Raw genomic sequence first — 18,666 nt, 5'->3', positions numbered from 1 at the left:
CCGAGTCACCCAGGTGCCCCTGTTTTTGCTTTTTTTTTTTTTTTTTTTAATGAGGCAAAGGACTAGATGCTTGTATGATGTTGGAAATAATCCAGTTGAGGGAGAAAATTTGGTGACTTAGGAAATAGAGGGAAGAATTGCTGCTGAATAAGATCTAAGGCACACGTAGAGGGGTCAGCATTAGATAAAAATACAGATAGCTCACTAAAAGCAGAGTTCATGGGTGCAAATGCCAGTAAGTTGGAGATATAGAAAGGGAATCTAGAAATTCTTTTCTGATAGCTTCCATTTTCTCCATTATAAAGGAAGAAGTTCCTCACCTGAGAGCAATAATGAAAGAGGGAGTGTTGGAAGTTGGAAGAGAAGAGGTATGGAGAGAATGAACGGCAGAGGTGAGCACCTGGCAGCTGATGGCTCCTTTCAGGTCCATGGCAGTGTGCTTTCATACTTTTTTTTTTTTTAATTTTTTTAAAGTTTTTTTTTTTTTTTTTTTAATTTATTACTGAGAGACAGAGACAGACAGAGTGCAAGCAGAGGAGGGGCAGAGAGTGAGGGACACAATGAATCTGAAACAGGCTCCAGGCTCTGAGCTGACAGCACAGAGCCCCACACGGGGCTTGAACTCCTGAAACGCGAGATCATGACCTAAGCTGAAGTCAGACGCTTAACAGACTGAGCCACCCAGGCGCCCCAGTGCTTGCATACTTATAATCCACCATGTTCAAGCACTCTGGTGTAGGTGTGGAATAGGTGGAGAGTTGGATTAATCAGGTTGTGATTTGCCAAGTAAGAGAAAAGCATGAAAGCTGAGGATGATTTCATGGGAGTGTTGTAAGGACCATGGAATTTAAGCTCGATAAGGAGCAAAAAAAAAAAAAAGAAAAGAAAAAAATACACACACACACACACACACACATATATATATGAAAAGAGATAAGATCATAAAATTGGAAATTTCAGTAGGTTTAGAGGAATGCTGAAGCAAGAGAACCAAAGAGAATGTGCAGGAAGGAAAGAAAGTGGTATTAAAAGAGTTGGTAAAGGGGATTGAAATTACAGAAGGGTTGTGTTTGTTGGTAATCACACAGGTAGAGTGGTTGAGACAGATGGAAGACAAGGTCTTCAGAGGATAAGGGTTTTAAGACCTGAGAGTCCAGGGAATTGGAAGAAGTATCTATGTGTAAATCAGTAGCTAAGACTCAGGTGGGATTAGGAAACCAGGAACAAATATTTGAGATATATGGGCTTTGTCATGGAGTTTCCACAGATAACAGCCTTGGTGAGGAATTGGTGGGAGGGGGGGGGAGGGGGGTGGTTTACAGAAAAGGGAAGAGTAATCATCTGAAAGTCCCAATGAGGAGCAAGTGGAGGGGGTTGGGGGAACAAAACAAAATAAAACAAAACACTTCATGCCTCAAGAGGGACTCAGAAGGCCTCCTCCTCAAGAGGGGATAATACTTAACAGCAAGAATATAATTGCTATCCTCACTGAAAATGTTAACTCACAAAATGGGACGGAGTTTACGTGTATCTTGCTCCCCACCATCTGGAACAGTACTTAGCACTTAGTAGGAAATTTTGTTGACTGGATTTCATTTTACTGCACTATTACTTAATTATGCTGGTTTAGCAATAGATGGTTATATTGGAACAAAATACAAAATATGACACAATAAGATGGTTAGACATTTCATTACTTTCAGCTGGAAAAATATGTCATAAGCACAGAAGTGCAAAAGACAATAGAAATATGCATGTAAGGATTTATGGTTAATGAGGTTGCTAAAATGATTTAAATGACAAAGTAAGGACTAGATATCTTACAAAGGACATCTTAGTGGTAGGTGGGGAGAATGGAGATAAAGGTTGACAGAAAATAAATGATTCTATGAAATGTAAACTCATTTAATCTGAACTACAATTTTACAAACCCCAAGGATATCATTACAGGGGATTGGATCAAGCAGTGATTCTGATGAATTTGCAAAAGCAAATGGAGCCAAGAACAACCTTCTTCATTTTGCCCATGGTGCTCCTCCTTAAATGTTCTTATAAATAAATTGAATAAATCAATGTTGTTCTGAGATATCAGTGAGGAATATTTAAATATGTGTAACTACATTTTTTTTCTTTAGTATCCTGAAAAAAGTTGGATTGAGTTCACATCCATATTGATTCTTTAGGGGGTATCTTCAGTGGTAGCCTTTATTGAATGATAGAGTGTAAAGGATGCAAATATAGGGGTGTTACTAAAAAAAGGGATGCATATATAGTCTTGGGAAAGCATAGAAAAATAAAGAATATAATAATTTTAGTTTATATTTTTTGCCTCTTTTTTGCCTCTAATTTTTCTTTTTAATAAGGTTGATCAATCACTACACAAATACAACAAAACTCTTTGTCTCCATAGGTTTAACTGAAACAACCTCATGATTCTATGTAAAGGGTTGCTTTATTTGGTGTGGTAGGCTGAATAATGGTCTCCTAAATATTTCCACATCCTAATCCCTAGGGGGGATGAATGTTGCCTAATATGGCAAAAAGTCTGTATAGATGTAATCTTGGATAATCTAAATTAAGATTATCCTGAATTATCTGGGTAGGTCAGATATAATCATGGTGGCCTTTATGAGAGGGAAATCAGCCAGGGAAGAAGGTGTTGTGAAGACAGAAGCAGAGATTGAAGGGAGGCAACCAGAAGCCAAAGAGTGTGGAAGGCAACCTCCAGAAGCTGGAAAAAGCAAAGAACAGATTCTTCCCACGATTCTCCAGAAAGTAGCAGTGCTGTAGTCACCTTGACTTTCAGTCCTTCAGACTCATCTTTGACTTTTGACCTTCAGAACTATAGAAGAATAAATGTATGTTGTTATAGGCAACCAAGTTTGTGGCAAGTTTTTTTTTTTAAGTTTTATTTATTTATTTTGAGAGAGAGCATGTGTGTGCATGAAAGAGGGGCAGAGAGAAGGGGAGAGAGAGAATCCCAAGCTGGCTCCCCACCAAGTGCAGAGCCCGATGTGGGGCTCAATCTCATGACCATGAGATCATGACCTGAGCTGAAACCAAGAATCAGACACAACTGACTAAACCACCCAGGTGCCCCAGTGGCAATTTTTAATAGGAAACTAAAGCAGGATGTATTACTTTAAACCAAAAAAAGGTATTGTATTAAAATTAAGAAATAAAAAGGATGAAATATTCTCATTTTTTTTTAGAATTGTTTACATGTAAGTGAAAAATTTATGGAAAATCTTTCTAAACCTGTGTCTGTTGCCAATTTGACCTACAATTTAAGAATTACTGAATAGGAGCGCCTGGGTGGCTCAACTGGCTGAGCATCTGACTTTGTCTCAGGTCATAATCTCATGGTCTGTGAGTTCGAGCCCTGCATCAGGCTCTATGCTGACAGCTCAGAGCCTACAGCCTGCTTTGGATTCTGTGTCTCCTTCTCTCTCTGCCCCCGCCTCCAATCTCTCTCTCTCTCTCTCTCTCTCAAAAATAAATAAACATTAAAAATTAAAAAAAAAAAAAAAAAGAAAGTATCCACCTTATTACACCCACACAAATTGCTAGATATTTATTTTAAATAGCTTTTTAAAATAATGTCTATAAAAGCAGATTGTGTTATTTAGAGAATCTGTGGCCTTCATCCCATTTCTGCCACAGAGTTCCTAAAACCCTTATAATTTCCTAAGTGATAAGAATGATAAAGATATTTTTGTTATAGTAATGAACTGATTTTTGAGAGCACCTAAGGATAGGGCTTTTTGCCAGTGGAGCCAACCATGTGATTATAGAGTTGGAACTTTCAGTCCTATACCCACACCTCTGAGGAAGAGAAAGGGTCAAGAAGTTGAATCAATCACCAGTGTGCAATGAGTTAATCCATCGCGCCTATGTAATGCCAAAACTGGGGAGAGTGGTACCTCAGGACAGAGCATGGAAGCTCCATGTGCTTTCCTCATACCTTGCCTATGCATCTTTTTCCATCTGACTCTTTTCCTGAGTTATATCCTTTTATGATAACGAATAATTTAGTAAATAAAATGTTTCCCTGGGTTCTCCGAACTGCTCTAGCAAATTAATCAAACTCAAGAAAGAGGTCATGGGAACCTATAATTTATAGCCAATTGATCAGAAGTATAGGTAGCTACTTGGACTTGGAATGACAATCCTGAGTTGGAGGTGGGGGCCATTGGAACCTCCGATTTGTAGCTGGTCATCAAAAGCACAGCCTGGAGTTGTGATTAGAATCTATAATGGTTGGGGACAGTTTTTGAGACTGAGCCCTCAATCTGTGGAATCTCATGCTTTCTCTAGGTAGATAGTGTCAGAATTGAGTTGAATTCTCAGACACCTTGTTAGTAGCCAAGAATGGCTTGGTGTTGTGTAGAACCCTTCTCCCCCAATATACACTCACACTGGAATTCAGACCAGGAACCCAAAATATTCTTCTTATTGAATTGATCGCTTTTGTAATTTGTTTTCTAAAACAGCATACCAAGAAAGTCCAGAAGATACTAGAACCAGTTAATTGCCAAGCCTTACCTGTGTAAGCTTAGATATAACTGCTGTAATCACAAAGGAAAGACTTGGCTCCTTCACAACTGAAAAAGTATGTGTCAAAAATTCCCTAATCAAGCATATCCTAAAACAAAAAAGAAAACAAAAGAATGGGAAAGTATCGTACACTGGAGAGTTAATGTATTTAAAATATAAAACTGTAGAAGAAAATTTTAAAGTATGAATAAATAATCATATTTAAGTATTCATTAAGGATATGTAAGCCTATTAAACAAACATTATTTACTAGTACCATGGTTCTAGTCATAAAAGCCATACAAATAAAAACATAAATGTGGGAGCATTTTTGTCACTTAAGTAAGGCAAATACAGAATAAATAGCCAATGCTAGTCATTAATGATAGCTCTATTTTCTTAAATTAATTGTATATACTTGGGATAACTGCTTTTGGGAAATCAACATTGCAATATTTACCAAATTCAATAAAGAAGAAAATAATTGACATGATAATACTACTTATGGAAATCTATTCTAAGGAAATAATTACAGATAAATAAAGTTATGTGCATGATAATGTTCATTTTTCATTCTTGACCCAGTGTAAAGTGTATGTGTGTGAGTGTGTGTAAAAAACAGTAAGTAAGAAAAAGAGAAAAAAAAAGAAAGGTATTAAAAAATTTGATTTACTCTTTTCCATTAATGAGATGAATTAAATAAAGTACATATTCCATGAAATAATCAATATGGTTTATACTTATGTGCAAGTAAGAAGTTATAATTTAACTTAAATTATTTTGCCAAAATACAAATTAACATATTAAAGATGGAAACCCGCAATGTCAAGTTCCTTATTCAAATAATTATGCAAATTATAACATAGCATAGAAAAGAAACATAAGTTTTTATTATGTTAAATACCACACTTGTGACAGAAATATAGAAAAAAATAAGAAAAGTTTATATTTACAGTATAATAAATTTAGGCATTTTATTGTTTACAGTATAGATCCAACTGGTCAAAGAAATAAATTCGCTTTTTAAATGGCATAAAAAGATAAAATGCTAGCAGGATTTTTTCAAGTGTGTGTATTATCAGGATTAAAGTTGTGACATCAGAATCGAGTAACCAAATTAGAATAAAAGATACATAACTCACAGTGTTGGTGGGAATGTGATGAAATTAGGACTTCCTTCTGCTGGCGGGAGTACAATTTTGGAGAGCAGTCTGGCAAAATTACATTAAAATCCACATATTCTTTAACAATTTCAACTTTAGCAATTTATTCTAGAGCTATATACCAACCAATGCATAAACTGTATTCTGGGTAGGAGTTCAACTTTAAAAACAGGTGCTTCTCTCTCCTGCTCCTCTCTGCCTCTCCCCTAATCACACACACACACACACACACACGCACACGCTGTCTCAAAATAAATGAATAAACTTTAAAAAATGGGGGGGGGGGCATCTGGGTGGCCCAGTCACTTAAGCTTCCAACTCTTGGTTTCTGCTGAGGTCATGACTTAAAGTTCTATCTTCTTGTTGGGCTCTGCAATGACAACGCAGAGTCTGCGTTGGATTTTCTCTCTCTCCCTCTCTCTTTCTGCCCCTCCCCTGCTCCCTCTTTCTCTCTCTCAAAATAAATAAATAAGCTCTAAACAATAAAATAGAATCAGCACATACATAGCCTTGATAGTTATTTTAAAAACTATAGAACCATAAAAATTAATGTATCTATGTGTATGTTTTTATATAAGAAAATATGTGCACCTAGAGAAATATGATATGCTATAAGTTAATACTGGAAGCTTAAAAGACTTAAGGAGGCACTTATTTTGATGGAGAAGTATGTATTTTTATTTTATATATTCTGTATTTATTTTCCATCTGCTTTTTGCCATTAGTTTTGCTTATTTATATTTTAAAAGGCTAAAACCAAACATAACATGCTGAAATTATTTACCAGGTGTAAATGAAAAGACATTTGGTGTTTAATACACTTGTAGTAACCTCAACATCTCTATCCTCGTCCTACATGAGGGATCTTGTTCTATTTAAATGAAGTGTTTTCTTTCTCTTTTTTCTTGTTTTTAATTGTTTGAGTTACTTTCATATGGTTATTTAAGTTATATACTAGCACCACTAGTTGAAAGGTAAATTTTTAGTCAATTTTTAAATATCTTTAAGAACAACTCATCTAACTAGTTTTTGCTGAGATAAAATAATAATGATAATAATAAATGACAAAATGTTCTTTTAGAGTTGTAGCTCCAATTTTAAGGACATCCAGGGCAATAGTTTGCAAAGTAGTTGCTCAATATATGAAGATTAATAGTTGAGAAGGGCATAATTCTTTCTCATACATAATCTAAGAGATACTGATTTTTCATACATAAAAGGAAGATTTCCCTTAACGCAGTGATCATTTCTTAAAATCATAGAATATTAATAATATAGGTAAATTGGTTACTCCTTAAACTTACCCATGAAGAAACAGATCCAGAGAAGTAAAGCAACTTCTGACATTTTCAGAAGGAAGTTGCAAAGGTGAATCCGACATCCCCATCTGACTCTTAACCCCCTTTTTCATGCTGCCAATCAGAAGAAAAGACAAGAAAAAAACAACTCCTGTGCCCCAAACTACAGTACCTTTTTCAGGCCAATGGAAGCATATAGTCTATTTGACTACCTTTCATGCACTATTTCCCGAATACAAAAAGAATCCTTTTAGCAGATTGGTGTCCTGGCATACTGTTCACACATAAGATTAATGAATAGAGATTCAGTGTTTTCAGATTACTTGATTCTGACAGAAGTTTAGACTATTAAAACAAGCTTAATTTTTATTCACTTGGAAGTTTCTGTAATCTTCAAAGCAAACATATTTGCTATCCCAAAGTAAACACATTTTACATAATTATTTTATTGATTTTTTGCTACATGAAATGTAATATTTGTTCTACCCTCCAAAACATCATATAATTTCTAGGCTGCTATGAGTGGATATGTCTAGAGAAGAGTACCTGTAAAAAATTATTTTAAGTCTTAAATTTCCATATGAACTTGGAATAAAACCAATAATTTTCCTTGCAAAATTCTGATTTTTTTTTTATTTTTTCAACGTTTATTTATTTTTTGGGGGGGGGACAGAGAGAGACAGAGCATGAACGGGGGAGGGGCAGAGAGAGAGGGAGACACAGAATTGGAAACAGGCTCCAGGCTCTGAGCCATCAGCCCAGAGCCTGACGCGGGGCTTGAATTCACGGACCGCGAGATCATGACCTGGCTGAAGTCGGACGCTTAACCGACTGTGCCACCCAGGCGCCCCAACAAAATTCTGATTTTCATAATGACTTGAGGATGTCATTTTACTAAAATTGTTTTCATGTATTAATTTGAAATCTGTTTACATTATTATTTAAAAGCAGACAATAAAACAAGGTAGGTAATGTCAAAAGATGGGTGAAAAATATAAAAATCACAACGTTTCTTAATTTTTTTATTTCCAGTGACTGCATGAAATTTTTTCCATTATGTTTTTCTTAAAAAAATAAATGTCTATAGTAGTACCCAGAAAAGCCAACAAAGTAATTAGATCATAGACATGTTAAGGTCTATAATTTCTGAGAAAAGCTAGTGGAAATGCTCAGTCAGTTGCATGTTTCTTTCCTGTGTGCATATGGAAGAATTGATGGGCAAGCAGCATTTTTTTTTCAGGCCATATCACACGTGGAATAAAAACACCTCTGCAGTTTAGGATCCTGGACTATACAGGAGATACGCTGAAACTCATTAAAATCATATATGCCTGAGATTTAATGTATTTCAAGGTGAATATGAAATGAGCCATCTAACTAACTCACAATCATTTAGTGTATTCATTACAAAGCGTATCTACTTAGCAATGTTGTCTGAAAGCAAACAGCCAAAGAGTGCGTGTATGTGTGTGTGTGTGTGTGTATGTGTGTGTGTGTTCTATGCATAAACATTTGTAAGGATATGTGTGTATTTTAAGTGCCCAAGTCAGCACTAACCAAACAAAGCTTTTCTCTTGGCTTCTATACCATTTTTTGGTCTTCAGTGTTAGAAATTACATAAATATTTATCACAAAACCCTATGTGTTCCCTATTCTGGGACAACTCCGGCCAGAATAATAGCCACAAAATGTGATTTTGGCCCACTTCAATGAGTTGTCCTGTATAATTTTACTCTGGCAAAATACGTGATAAACTATTGTAAAATTTTCTTCAAGGCTTTTTCTTCTCTTCTACCAAATAACTATATGGAAATCTATCACCTGATGAAAATCTTCTTAATTCTTACAGGTTTTTGGAGAGGAAGAATTTAATTTATAAACAAATGAAATGGTTTGATTTTGTATGGTAACCACATTTGAACTTTGGGCTAACATCTTTGACAGTTAACTCAAAAAAAAATACATGTCCATATTATCAAAAATTTCATTGTAATATAGTGAACTTTTATTTTCCTTTCCTTAAGTAGAGTTTTTCTCTGTTTTAAGTGAGTGTTATCAAAAGTATTCTTGGCCAATGTAAATGGAGTATTCTAGTTGAAGTGATAAGTCAACTTATTTTTAAAACATGATTTCCCACAATTTGAGGTCACTCTCAAGTTATCTTCTTTTATATAATAAGTTCTAGAGAGACATGCATGGAATGTTTAGCTGAAAAAAAGTCTAGAGAATATGAAAAAAACAGCTGTGCTTTCTTTGAATACTTATGAAAACATTTTCTTCAAGTATAATTAAATGTTCAATGATACTCTTACAGAAGATGGTTAAAAATTGAGTTCAATATCATGAAAAGAGTTACAGGAAATGCAAAAAATAGAGAAACATATTAAATGACACCATAAAAATACAATCTGCCAGTTCTAGAATGCGGGATATTCTACATAACAAGCGACCCAGTTTCATCAACAGTATTTGCATGTTTAAAAAGTTGCGGCCACTGTTAAGATTAAAGGAGTCTTAAGAGAGAGAGAAAGAAAGAGAGAGTCTTAAGAGATAACCAAGTACAATTTGTAAAACTTAGTTGGATTCCAATTTGCACAAATATCTTTAAAATATATTTTATGGGTCAGTCAAGAAAGATTAAACATTAAGTAAGTACAAGATAATACCAAGAATTTTATTATTAATGTTGCTGAATGAGGTAGGGGTATAGTAAATTTTTTTAAATCCCTATTGGTAAACGATATAAAATATATAGAGATATATATAATTGAAAGGGTAGCTTGTCTGGAATTTACTTTAAAATATTGTTTTAAAATATTCCATTAAAAAATTGCCAGGAAAATTGGATAGATGAAACAGAAATGACATAACTTTGATAATCTTTGAAGCAGAGTGTTTATAATGGATATTTACACTTATCCTATGCTGGAATCTTTATGATAAAAATGTTAAGAGATAAAATTAAGAATATTGTGTCAATTAGGTACAAAAAATAGTGGCTTACTCCAATAGTCATCTGTTTACATAGAATTAAATTTATTTAGTTATGTATTTCATTCATTCATGCATTCATTCATTCGAAGTCACCAAGCTCAAGTTGCTTGGGAGAGAGAGCTATGGGTTCTGAACCTATTGAGATCCCGGCCACATGGTTGGGCATGTGAAGCATTGAGTGGGCACAGAAGACCTTTGGCCAGCCCTACCTCACAATTCTTTGTGTTACAAATCTGGCAGAGCACAGCTGGTGAGTGTTCAGGTTTGGGCTGGGCCTGCTTATGCATCTGCAGTCAGCTGTCAGATTAGTTGGTTTATGGTGGTCTCAGCCTGGAAGCCTTGTCTCCAGTCCATACAATTGATCACTTATCTTACAGCAAACTAACTCCAGGTTGTTCACCTGACAGCTGGCAGAGTTGTAAGAGATAATAGAAGCATGCCATTCTGTTTTTCAAAGCAAATCACAATGCCTGTTTATAAAGTTATTTCTTTATTTTTGAGAGAGAGAGAGAGAGAGAGAGTGTACAAGCAGGGGAAAAGCAGAAAGAGAGAGGGAGACACAGAATCCAAAGCAGGCTCAAGGCTCTGAGCTGTCAGCACGGAGCCTGATGTGGGACTTGAACCCATGAACCTTGAGATCATGACCTGAGCTGAAGTGGGACACTTCATCAACTGAGCCACCCAGGCACCCCTAGACCTGTCCAAATTTAACAGGTAAGGATATCAATTCCACATCCTGATGGAAGGAACTTCAAAGTCACAAAGGGTGGAGAATTAGTAGACATTTTTGCAATTTGCCAGACATCTATGAAAAAAGAAGACAATAAAATCTTAATAGTGAAATTTTGTAAGCCATTAAAATATGTTAAAATCAGATCAAAGACAAGTATTCTGCTACTACAGAATCTCTGTTCACCATTATTTTAAGTATCCAAGCCAACTCAGTAACAGTAAATTTTATTTTAGTGCTTACCATGTACCAGGCCCTTTTCTAAGATTTTTACATATATTAACTCATATATTCCACATCACAACCCAGGAGATAGGTGTTATTATATTCTTCATCTTGTAGATGAGAAAGCTGGAGCATGAGGGAGTTATATAAATTTCCCACATCCACACAACTCGAAAGTGGCAAATTTGGAAACAAACCCAGACAGTTGGGTTCAGAGTGAGCATTTTTAATGCTATACCAGAAATGGAGTCTTTTAAAAGAAAGAAAACATTCATTTTAATCGTAGCAAATACGACTATATACATAGAAACTCCAAGAAAATATTAATCTATTTAATGACAAACTTCAGCAGAATCAATAGATTCAAGAAAATATAGAAAACTCTGTATCTTCCCATACCCTAAGATAATGTTAGGGAAAAAAATTATTTCATTAATTATGCCGCATAATAAGGTGTCTAAGAATACATCTGTTAGATATCGGGAGATTTAAAAAAATAGTTGTGGGAGGGGCGCCTGGGTGGCTCAGTTGGTTAAGCGTCTGACTTTGGGTTAGGTCATGATCTCAAGGTTCCTGGGTTTGAGCCCCACGTTGGGCTCTGTACTGACAGCTCAGAGCCTGGAGCCTGCTTTGGATTCTGTGTCTCCCTCTCTCTCTCTCTCTCTGCCCCTCTCCCCTCCCTGCCTCTCTCTCTCTCTCTGTCTCTAAAAAATAAATAAACGTTAAAAAACATAGTTGTGGACATAAATGACACCTGAATAAATGGGCAGGCATACCGTATTCATAGGCAGTTAATCTGAAAATCACAAAGATATCTGGTCTACCTCAAATTAATTTAAAATTTTTTTAATGTGCATTTATTTTTGACAGAGAGAGACAGAGCATGAGTGGGTGAGGGGCAGAGAGGGAGGGAGACACAGAATCTGAAGCAGGCCCCAGACTCCGAGCTGTCAGCACAGAGGCCGACACGGGGCTTGAACTCACAGAGAGATCATGACCTGAGCCGAAGTCTGATGCTCAACCAACTGAGCCACCCAGGCACCCCCTATCTCAAATTAATTTAAACACTGAATGAAGTTTCAATAAAACCTCTAAATAAGTGGTTTTTCATAAAAAAATACTGTTTAAGCTAAAATGTATATTAGACAAAAAGGAGGTGCTTGCTCCAAAAGATAGTAAGACCTGTTACAAAGCTCTAGTGATTGAAATAATGTGTTATTAGTATAAGGATAAATCAATAGAAAGGATAAACCTTCTAAAAACAGACCACATAAGCATTTATAAAAATTTCATACATGAAAAAAGTGACAGTACCAACTATGTAATGAATGGACTCTTGCATGCTGGGACCACTGGTTATTCATGCAGAAAATAATATTAGACCATGAATTCAGACCATTAAAAAACAAGCAAACAAAAATAAGTCAATTGTACCTAAATGTGAAAAAGCTATCTATACACCCAAAATAAAGTGTATCCTTATGCCCCTGTAGTTGTAAGTAAATTATTTAACCAGGAAGCAAAAAAGAATGAAGGACAACTAATAAGCAGAGGAGTCTGGCTGGCTCAGTCAGTTGAGCATCTGATTCTTGATCTCAGCTCAGGTCATGATCTCATAGTTCACGGCATTGAGCCCTGTGTTGGGCTCCATGCTGAGTGTAGAGTCTGCTTGGGATTCTCTCTCTTTCTCTGTCTCCATCCCTCCACCTTAAAAATAAATAAATAAACTAAAAAAAATTTATATATAGTAGAAAACACTATGAAAATGCATACAATGGAGGAATCAAGGGCTAAGAGGAAATATTTGCCACACATAATCCACAAAACATTAGTCCCAAGAATTCATAAAGAACAGCTATAAAGTTATTAGAAAAGGACAAATATCTCTGTAAAAAAATTAAAAGAAGATAAGAACATCTCAAAGAAGATATAATACAAATGATTAATAAGAAGAATTTGAAAAAGATTTTTAGAGAAATTTCACTATGCATTGAAATACAGAAAACCACAAAGAAAAAAGTAATACTCACTATTGTAAATATTTTGGGGAGGGGATCTTTTCATTCTCTTTTTATTTATATGTACATTTCCAACAAAATTAGAATTGTAATATTCCTACTGTTTTGCATGCATTTCTTTATTCAATGTTATAACTGTCTCTTTAATTAAATCTTTAATGTCATGTGATTTTAATGACTAAATATTCTTTTTTTTTAATTTTTTTTTTCAACATTTATTTATTTTTGGGACAGAGAGAGACAGAGCATGAACGGGGGAGGGGCAGAGAGAGAGGGAGACACAGAATCGGAAACAGGCTCCAGGCTCTGAGCCATCAGCCCAGAGCCTGACGCGGGGCTCGAACTCACGGACCGCGAGATCGTGACCTGGCTGAAGTCAGACGCTTAACCGACTACGCCACCCAGGCGCCCCCCCTACTGATATATTTTTAGTTCAACTTTCTTTTAATTAGTGAGGAAGGAGCATAAAATATTAAAAAAATGTTTGCAGGTTTCTCTATTTCTCCCTTTGTTTGGTCCACTTTGCTTTTGTGCTTTGAAGTTCTTTTATTAGGAGCATACGTATCTATAACAGTTATGTCTTCTTGACAAACTACCCTTTTATCACTGAAATTTTCTTATTTATCTCTTATAAGTCTTTGTCTTGATTTTTCTGATATTAATAATAAGATTCTGCTTTCTTATGCTTACTGTTCCATGGCATAAATTTTCCATTCCTTTCTTTTAAACTTTTTTTAATATACAAAGTTTATCATTTGTGATAACATAAAGTTGAGTGTTGCTTTGTATCCAGTCCAATAATCTTGCTTTTTAATTGTCATATTTATTCTATGTACATTTGATGTACTTATTCATTAGTTAGAATTCAGTTTACCTTTTTGCTATTTGTGGCCTATGCGTCCTATTTGGTTTTTGTTCCTGTGTTCTTCCTTTCTTGCTGGTTTTGAGTTAACCAAATATTTTTGTATTCTAATTTAATTCTTTGACTGGCCTTTAGCAAAAATTAATAGTATTTTTTACAGTTAACATCATACTACTTCATAAGAAATATAAAAATATTGAACCAGTATAACTCCATTTACATGTTTCCAATTTGCATGCTATCATTGTCATATATGACTCACCTGCATATTATAAATCCCACCAAACAGTGTTGTACATTTTTATTTTTATTTTTATAGTAAGTTTATTTTTTAAAAAAGTTATAAAGTATAAGAGATATTTGTGTATACATATTTTTACCATTGTAGTGCTCTTAATTTCTTCTTGTCGATTTAAATATCCTGTGAGTATCATATTTTCTTTTGAGACTGAAAAACTTGCTGAAGCATTTCTTGTGTTTTTACTTCTATGAAAATGACCATTGGTCACACTCTGTTCATAATTTTAGTATTTTTCCTTTCTTTTCTTCAGCTTGAATTAATCTCTATTCATTTATCTTAAGTTCATAGGTCCATCCTACCCAGAAAATGTTTTATTTGAACATCTCAATATTCAGTTCTAGAATTTCGATTAGATCATTCTTTATATTTTCCATTTTTCAGATGATATTTTATACTTGTTAATTCATTACAATTATAATCATCTTCTTCTTTTTTGTGCTTGATCATATTTACAATAGTCATAGTAGTCTTTTCTGCTAAGTCAACGTCTAAATTGCCTCAATATTAAATTCTATTTACTATTTCTCTTGAATATGGTTATCATTTTCCTGTTCCTTTGTACGTCTGGTAATACTTTATTTTATACTGAATATTTTGGATGACATGCAATAGAGAATCTGGGTTCAATTTTCCTCTGATGAATGTTGATTTTTGTTATAGGAGGCAGTTAACTCTGCTGTATTCAAGGAAATATTTGAGTGCAGTTTATACATTGCTATCTCCTTTCTCAGATTTCCTCTCTCTATTTTCAGCTATCTTGACATTCCTGTACTCAGCCCTCTGGATCCTAAAACCAGTAGGAGTATAGCTTTCTAATTGAGCTGTAGCCACCCAATGCTATAGGAACTAAAGTATCATTAAATAAAAAAGCAAATAAATGAAAAACTCACCTAGTCTTTCCTTTTTCAAAGCTTGAATCATTTTGTCCAGTTTCTATCTGCTTTTAGTTTCCCTCCAGTGCTTAAAAGATAATTGTTGTTTTTTAAATATATCTTGTTGATAGTTTATAATTATGAATTTTAGGAGATTAATCTTATATAATCTATCATTAAGAGAACTTGGATTTCATGTATTCATTTTAAATTAAAAAGAAACATAAATAATGATGTTTAACAAAATTTGAAAATACATAGTTTAAAAATATTTGATTGGATTGAGCCTGTCTTACTTTTTGTGTTTTATTGTTTTTTGCCTTTTGGTTTTTTGTTTTTGTTTTTGAAGTATAATTGACATATAAAATTGTATTAGTTTTAGGCCATATTTATGGCCTAAAACTAATATATATATATATATATATATATATATATATATATACACACACATATATATATATATATATATATATAAACATTGAAAAAAAAAAGATGCATCTAATAAAAAAAAAATGTATCAGTAGGAAATCGCTAAGGATATAGGAGATGTGAAAAACCCTACTAACCATCTTGGCCTTATTGAGAAGAATGAATTTTAGCCCACTAAATAAAATAAGAATCTGAGAGCATATGCATACATACATTTTAAAGTAAAAGTAGCATCATATGATACACATTTCTTGGAAATTTTCTTGTTTTTTTCTTTTTTAACTTTATACATTGAGCATCACTCCTCCATCAACAAATGTGGATATAAATCTTTATCTGTAATAACTGTAATATTACATAGAGTGAATATACCTTTATTTAAGAAGTCCTTTTTAAGTGGCAATTCATATCTTCCAGATTTTTGCTATTATAAATAATACTGCAGTAAACTCCTTATAAGCAATTAGATCCTTTAAGAAGGGATTTCCCAAAGTGTATTTAGTTCATATGCATATTTTTAAATTGTATTAGGTGCTGATTTTTAATTTGATAAGTAAACTTTGGCAAAACATACATGTTACAAAAAAATGAATTTCTGCTTTTACTAAGAACACAATAACAAATCGAGACCTAACTGCACTGAACACATGAATATCACTGGCATTAAAACTATGTTATAACTAGCTAAATAATATCTAATTTTAAAAAGAGAAAAAAGAATAAGATTGAAAGAAGAGAAAAAGTTTTTGAAAAAATTTCTTTATCTACAAATTTAAAAAATATCTTTTTTAATTTTTTAAATTAATTGAATTTTTGAGAGACAGAGTGTGTGTGAGCAGAGGAAGGTCAGAGGGAGATAGAGAATCTTTTATTTAATGTTTATTTATTTATTTATTTATCTATTTATTTATTGATTTATAAATTCTTATTTACTTACTTTGAGAGAGACAGAGAGAGGCGGAGGGAAGGGACACAGAGAGAGGGAGAGAGAGAATCCCAAGCAGACTCAAGGCTCTGAGTTGTCAGCACAAAGCTTGATGTGGGGCTTTAACTCAGGAACCACGAGATCATGACCTGAGCCAAGGTCGGACACTTAACTGACTGAGCCACCCAGGCACCGAGAGAGAGAGAGAAAGAGAGAGAGAGAGAGAGAGAGAGAGAGAGAGACTTAAGAAGGCTCTATGCCCAGTGTGGAGCCCCCCACAGGGTTCCATCCCACAACCCTGGGATCATGACCTGAGCCAAAATCAAGAGTCAGATGCTCAATCAACCAAACCACCTAAGCACCTCCCAAATATAGAGAAATCTGATCTGCAAACAGATTAACCATTTATTTAACCGTCTAATCAATTGCATAAAATCAATATCAAAACCTAAGTTTCTTTAGATGAAAGAGTACATCTCATTATTTTGGCTTCTACATTGCAAACATGATCACCTGACTGGAATTTCAGCTGAAATTAAATTGCAAACTATTATTTTTATGTTACAGTATTAGTTTTCATGTTTCTCTCCTTGTCCATTGGGAATTATTATGGATTGAACTGTGCCCCCCTGCCCCACATTTATGTATTGAAGTCCCAAACCTCAGTAGCTTAAATGTAACCTGATTTGGAAATAGCTAGGTCTTTTAAAAATGTAATTCGTAAAGTAAAAATGAAGTCATACTTGAGTAGCAAGGACCCCTAATCCAATATGACTGCATCCTTATTAAATAGATAAATTTGGACAGAGACACGCACACAAGAAGTTCATGTGAATATGAAGGCAGAAATCTGGATGATGCTTGTACGAGCCAAAGAAAGTCAAAGATTGCCAGCACACCACCACAAGTTAGGCAAGAGACACAGAACAAATATTTCCTTACAAGGGACCAGCCCTGCTGACATCTGATCTTGAACTTCTAGCCTCTAGAACTCTGTGGCCATAAATTTCTGTTGTTTAAGCTACCCAGTTTGTGGTACTTTGTTCTGGCAGCCCTAGAATACTAACCCGGGAATTAAGGGAGATGAAATTGTTTCTCCATGTTTATGATTCATAGAGTATAATAACACTCAGTATACTAAACTGGAAAAGGTCAAGTACCATCATTGGTACCATTAAAAAAGCGCCATTAGGGAGTGATGTCAACATAGTAATGATACATGCAGAGGTGATGGATGTTAGCTGGACCTATTGTGCTAATCATTTTACAATATATGTAAATCACACGATCCCACTACACATCTTAAAGTTACACAGTGACGTATGTCAATCATTTCTCATTAAAACTGGAAAAAAATACCATTAAGCTTCTCTCAGACATATTTTGGAAGCATCTGTTTTATATTTGCGCTTTATCTAGTCTTATTAATTCAGGCTGCAGAATCCCAGATAGTTTCACAGAAACTGCAAAACGTAGAGTCTTAAAATAGGCTTTTGGCCCTTAACCTACAGACAGCAACCAGAAAGTTTCTGGTGGCTTCTACCCTACTTTGAAAAATTAGATTGGTGGTTTTTTCCCTAAATCAGTTACGGTTTGTGGGAAGGACAAGAGAAGACTCAATTTAAAAGAAAGATATTTTGGGGCGCCAGGGTGGCTCAGTGGGTTAAGCATCTGACTTCAGTTCAGGTCATGATCTCATGGTTCCTGAGTTGAAGCACCACACTGTGCTCTGTGCTGACAGCTCAGAGCCGGGAGCTTTAAGTTCTGTCTCCCTCTCTCCCTGCCCCTCCCTTGCTCACATTCTATATCTCTATCTCTGAAAAATAAAAGTAATTTAAAAAAAATAATTAAAAAACTGAAAGAAAGATCTTATATCGGTATTTATTTTTAAGTTGCCTTTAGCTATTTTTTGTTGTTATTTCTTATTTTTTTATTGTTGTTTTTTTGTGTAGTTTTCAGATTTTGGATTAGTAGGATTTTATAAATATCCTGGAATGGCTTGCCATTTCATATAATAGGGGACATAACGGTTGTCTTCACTTATGTAATCAAGAATTGTTTTCATCTATAAAGCTCATTTGTGAAAAGGATTTATTTTAGGAAAATGCTTTACAACAAACAGCTTCCAGGATTTTCTAGGGGCTTGAGCTTTTAGGAAAATTTGACGGTGATAATTTGTGACAATCAGGAAGAATAAGAGGAAGAAACATATTGTTGATAACAGGGAGAGAAAGAAAGGAAGAACTGATTTTCTCTTATATTTTTTGAAATGTTCACAAAATTAAATATGGGATTTATTTATTGTCAAAGGAA

This window comes from Prionailurus viverrinus, chromosome B1 (assembly GCF_022837055.1).
Source record: "Prionailurus viverrinus isolate Anna chromosome B1, UM_Priviv_1.0, whole genome shotgun sequence".
NCBI classification, from domain to species: domain Eukaryota; kingdom Metazoa; phylum Chordata; class Mammalia; order Carnivora; family Felidae; genus Prionailurus; species Prionailurus viverrinus.
The sequence above is the reverse complement of the archived record's forward strand: the minus strand, read 5'-3'. Positions refer to the sequence as shown.